General features: G+C 53.0%; 1 long non-coding RNA gene across 1 annotated transcript; it reads right to left on the bottom strand.

Moving 5' to 3' along the window:
* Positions 1-1,141: 1,141 nt before the first annotated feature.
* On the bottom strand, positions 1,142-3,768 carry LOC124981208 (uncharacterized). Its single transcript, XR_007107938.1, has 3 exons — positions 3,694-3,768; positions 3,234-3,332; positions 1,142-2,631 (listed from the first exon to the last, which is right to left on the bottom strand). It is a non-coding gene; the product is annotated as an uncharacterized LOC124981208 (long non-coding RNA).
* Between the last annotated feature and the right edge of the window lie 1,994 nt (positions 3,769-5,762).

The following is a 5,762-nucleotide window of genomic DNA, read 5'->3' as shown; positions in this document are numbered from 1 at the left end:
CACTGTGGACCCGAGTAGGGCTGTCTACAATATGGCAGGAAGTACATACCACAGGATGCCTGGAACTAGAGAGTGTGCCAGAGCCCCAGGTCCGCTGGGTGTTGTTTGGCTTTGGTTCCAACTACATGTGTTCAGCACACATGGCCCTGGAGCTTCTCTGCAGGCTGGACAGGGTAAGACTTTGCCAGCAGATAGTGTGCAGTTGAGAAGGTTATGTCCACCTGACATTTGGAGCCAAGACATGCAGTCTAAAGTTGGGTCAGTGTTAGATACTCCTTATGGGGCTCCTGTATTTACCCCTGAGACTAAACTCCCCAAAGCACTGTGTACAGAAACCCTGCCACAGTGTCAGCCTCAGTCCCCTAGAGAGGTCTGAGCTGACCCCACACGACGTCCTGAATCCACTGCTTGTCCTCACAAGCCCAGTACCCTCCATATGTGCCCACCTGCTTCCAACAAATGAGCACACAACACTCTCCATGGCCTGCTGACCCCAGCACTGAGCTATGTTCTGGGGCACAGGTTGCAGGGACTCTGCAGCATGGCAAGAGACTCACCAAAGGCTCCTTTAGGCCCAGAGCAGAGGGATTTGCCTATTATGGGCTGTCTGAGGCTGGGCACAGCTTCTGTCTCTCTGCTGGGGCTAGATAGGTGGGGGACTGTGCCCCTGGCTGGGTGTAATGGGAAGCCATCCTGGAGGAATTTTGTCAACTATCTGAGATGCCCTGACTCCTGGCAGGTGAATTCAGAGGTCTCCCTCCACACAGGTGAGCCCACACCTTCCCACCACTCAACTAGGTCCCAGAGGCTGAAGTAAGGGATCTTAACATCCAGTAACTGGCATTTATAGGGCAGCTGTGCTAGGGAATGCTTTCTGTTCCCACTAATGAGGCACACACTGAACTCATATGACAGTCATTGCTGGATACCTGAAGGACCATACTGGTTGGTCCTTATGATCAGAGAACCCACCAGCTCTTGGGTAGAAGAGGGGTGTATATTGGCAGAAAGCTGAGCTGGACAGTGTACAGAAAAATCCTTTAACTCATGAAGTTTTCAATTCTGTGAACATAATAAAAACTCAAAAATGTCATTTTAAATTTATCATAAGTATTATATTTCTTGCACAATTTAAATTTTTATAGATGTCCCACCTCTGGGTTGATGAGACAAAGGGCATCTTGAGTCCTGGTATGTGGGTGAGAGTCATCCAGGGTTCCTGAGGAGGCTGGTGACACCAGTCTTCCCAGGCTGTGTCCCCTTGATGGCTGAATTGAGGGGCCTGGTTGCAGAAGAGCCCCAGAGTCCTGATAAGTGCTTAGGGTCAGAGGGGACCCCAGCCTAGCCCCATTTTTGCATTAAGTGGGGAGCCTGTGCACCTTCTCTCTTCAAGAGGAGGAAGAGGAGAGGCAGGTGAGAAGGAGAGTAAGGTGAGAAGCCAGTTGACCACAGGGCAGGCTGGTAGGCTTTCCACAACTCCCTTCCATGATCTGCTCTGCTGGCCAGTGCCTGTCAAGGCCCCACTGGAGAGACCAGGGCAGGTGTTGTTTGGGCCTTTGGGTCTCTGAGGGGAGAGCCTGCTACATGTTGTGCTGGGAGGTAGCCACTCTTAAATAAAGAGTGGACAATACCTGAGGGTTGACAAGCTGACCCAGTTGTCAACCAGTTACCAGAGAGAAGGGAGACCTCAGGCTTTGCTCTGAAGTGGCCTCACAGCTGGGTGAGGCCTAGCCTTTGCTCTTCTTATCCCCGTGCTCTTGGATCCAGTATGTACTGGAGTTTTCACAGTTGAGATCCTGATGGAGTTGGGCAGGACCAGCCCTGGAGTGACGATGATACTGAGGCTACGTGTGTGCTGCCCCTTCTGCAAGCACTACCCCACTTGATGCTCAGGGGTGTGTCTGTCCCTGTGTGGGTGACGGCTCCTGCCCCAGTCATTGGAAGGCTTGGCGTTTCTCAATGGCCTCTGGACCACCTCACAGCAGCATGCTTCAATGCTGGCAATGCAGTTCTAGTGTCCCACCAAGGCTCCTGCTCACCTGAGGTGGTGGCACAGGGCCCAGCTCTGCAGTTGCTTGGGGTTTGAACCCTGGAACGTCAGTAAAGAAGAACAATGGCATAGACTTCCAGAGGCTCCTGCCTCAGCCTGGCTTAGCAACAGATTTACCACCAGGACCACCTAACAGCACAGTCCCTGGAGGCTGGAAGGTAATCAGCTCTCAGGTTGGTGATCAGAATGCAGCACCCTGGACAGTGGCCATGACCTTGAGTGGCGTGTCTGATATCTTGTAAGGTCCATTTGTGTGTTCATTCTCTCCTGGAATCCTTCTGGTTGGAAATGCGGAAACACCACACCAAGGCCACAAAGCAGGTCAGCCACCAGTGGGACCTGGCTTCAGACTTGTAATCCTGCACTCTTGACTGTGCCTTGGACTGGGTTCCACCACTACCTGCCAAGGAAGGCACACCAGACACTGAGGGCCAGCAACCCCCAGTTGGCACTGAGGCTCATGGTGCCATTGCAGAGATCAGTATTGCAACAGGAGGCTCGGGAGTAAGCCAGGCTCTCTTGGAAGCCAGGGCAGGTATAAGCACATGACTTTATAACAAGTGTTTCCTGTCCTGGGGGACCTGGAAGAGGCAAGACAGACAGCTGTTTATCGAGGCCTGTGGAATCCACTCCTACCCCTCTCAGCCTACTTAGGCCTCCTGATAGCCTGCCTGATGCTTCCTCCTCACTCTCCCACCCCACAGGGAAGTGCAGCAGGAAGTGACAAGGGTCAGGGCTCCAAGTGTGACCAGGGTCAGGGCTCACAGTGTGGCCAGGGTCAAGATCCAGTGTGTGAGCTCAGGGCCCACATTTGACCACAACCAGGGCTTCTACCTGCTACCCAACTTTTCTCCCTCTTCCTTTCTGAGTAACTGGTACCCTTGGGAACAGTCTGAATTTAGTGTTTCCCATACAGTGTGTGGAGTGGACAGAATATGGTGTCTGCTCTTCTAAAGCCATTTGGAAGGAGGCAGCAGTGTTTCTCCCATTTTGTAGGGTGAAGACAAGGCCAGAACAGTAATGGTGTTTGCCTGAACAATCTTAGTGCTCGATCTTAGTGCCTAGATTAAAAACAATAATCTTCCTTAGTCCACCCTTCTGTTGCTGAAGGCCCTAGATGCCAGATCCACATTTCACCCCCACAGCACCCTGTCTCCCATCTATCAGGAAGGCAGATACTCACTGTTCCAGGTAGTCAGGCAGTATCGGGCATTGGCCTTGCAAGATGTGGGCTGGAAGCAATTCCCTGACGCCAAGCACTCGTGACACCTCAGGCTCTGGACTGGGGGAGACATGCCTTGGTTCAGGGAGCTAGGCCTCCCACTCCACAGCCATGGACCCTGCTGTTTCAAAAGCACCAACCTATCAAGTCCTCATCCTGGTCCACCTATGTGCCTGCCGACCATGGTAGACAGCCCACTGCTGGTTCTGGGAGCCCACCATAAGTCTCAGCAGCGTGCCTTCTCTCCAGGGCAGAAAACTGAGGCTCTGAGCAAGTTCTGTATTGCACCCTGGCTCCTCCTCTGGGCAGCAGGGGTATATCATTTTGGGGACATGTCCACCTAGGTTATCCCAGACACTCAGGATGTCATCCAAGGTCCTAAGTACCTTGGAGACACAGGGCAGGGCACCAAGGGGCTCACCTGGCCATGCCAGCAGGATCAGAGGCAGGAACCAGAGCAGGTGTCTCATCCCTAGTCCAGTCAGTCGGGCGGGCAGGTATACAGAGCAGGTGTCTGCACTGCATGAGGCCAACTGACTTTTATAGTTCCCCAGGTGTGGTGGGTGGGGTATCATTCCTAGCTCACTCCTAGCTACTGGTGTGTCATCACAGGGGTGTGGTCAGATGATCAACACTTCTGGAATTAACCTGCCTGGCCCAGGCCTCCGTCTGCCTCTAGACCCCACTTCCCCACCTCACTATTCCTGACACAACCCTCCTTACCCTCTCCCTCTGCAGCCCAGGCCAGCCATGCTGCTCTGCCTCTTGCTGGGGACCCTCACCAGCAACATTTTCTGCTCCACCATAGCAAACACTGCAGAATGGGCCCAGAACCATGGAAGAGCATCTTCCCAGTCTGGACACTGAGACCAAGGCCAAGGTGCAGGCAGGGCTGGCTTCTCTGAGGCCTCTCCTTCTATCTTCTGTGTCCTCCCATGGCTGTCCTTCTGTGTATCTGTGTTCTAATCTCCTTTTCTCACAAGAACACCAGGAAGATTGGATCAAGGCCACCTTTGTGACCTCAGGATCTGCATCAACTTTTTAAAGACCCCCATCTCCAGACAGCCACACTCTGAGGGACTGGAGAGTCAGAGTCTAACCATATGAATTTGGAGGCCACAGTCAGCCCATGACACAGGGGCTGGTACTTTTTGCATGCTGGGGTGTAGGTGTGATGCACAGTCACTAGGTGCTCTGTAGGACAGGTTGGCCACAGCCTCCCCAGGGAGAACATGGAAAGTCCCCAATGTGACTGACACTGGCCAAGAAGGGGTGAGAGGTGTCACACGGAGATGACATGTACTCTTTTACACCATGGTCTGTAGGGGGACTTATTTTGTGTCCCATCAAGAATAAAGAGGACTGAGCAGTGTGTACAATCTGAATTTCAAAGGTGTGGAAACACCGGACAGAAGGATATGACTGATTGTGAGTGTCCCTCGGAAAGCAAGGTAATGCAGCACTAAGACAGGGCCCTCCCAATGGTGGGGGCATGACTGTGATGACTGTGTACCCAGGGGAACTCAGCTGGACACACAGCTTCTGCCCACTACCAGCAGAGACTGGATTCCACAGACTGCGAGGGACCCTGAGCCATGGACTCAGGTCCAAGGGCCCTTAACATTAGGGGATTCCACACTGCTTATCACTACTGGCCACATCCCTTCTGCTTCAGGAGCCCAGATGGCCAGAGGTTGCTTGCTTGCTCCTGATTGTGGAGGCAGTCAGTTGAACTCAACCAACCTCTTCAGGGCCCCCTGAACCTAGGTGTGGGTCCTCTGGGAATGAATCACATAGTGTGGCCGTTTCTCTGCATGACCTTGGGCAGCTCTACAATCCTGGGTCCTACCCCAGACTCTTAAGGCTAGACTGGGGACTGAGTTTCATTTTGCTTGGTGTCAGATGGGCTGGGAGGAAGTGCTCATCTGGACTGCTGCAGGTTCTCCTCCCTGCTTCCAGGACCCCTCTCATTGCCACCATGTCTAGCCAGGACTCCTTGTTCCGGGGTGCTGTCACCTCACCAAGTGCACCCTGGATCCAGAAGCCAAGGTGCCATGTGGACGAGACTCTGCCCTAGCCCACACAGCATGCAATAGATGGTTGGGATCAATGGAACCCAGGTCCTCAACTCCTCCAACAAGGCCAGCAGGGCTAATTCTCCTGGCCAGTGAGAGGCAGAATATGAGTCCAGGAACACACCAACTCCAAAACCAGAAGTAAAAACAGGGGTGAGGAACAGGACTTGGCTGGGGGTGCTGGGGGGCCAGGGATCATTGGAAAGGTTTTAGTTTCCACCAGTCATTTGTGCCCTGAAAAGGTTCAGGTTCTGTCAAAAAATAAATATTCAGGGTGCAAAGTGTGGGAATTTGGTCTTCCTTCTTAACTACCAGGATTCCCAGTGTGAGTAATGGCCTCATTTCATGAAAAAGGAAACTGAGGACCTGAGGGGCGATGGAACCAGCCAGGTCACACCTGACATGAGGACTGCCT

The sequence above is a fragment of the Sciurus carolinensis genome, chromosome 3 (assembly GCF_902686445.1).
Source record: "Sciurus carolinensis chromosome 3, mSciCar1.2, whole genome shotgun sequence".
Classification (NCBI taxonomy): Eukaryota; Metazoa; Chordata; class Mammalia; order Rodentia; family Sciuridae; genus Sciurus; species Sciurus carolinensis.
This window is presented reverse-complemented; position numbering and strand designations above follow the sequence as displayed.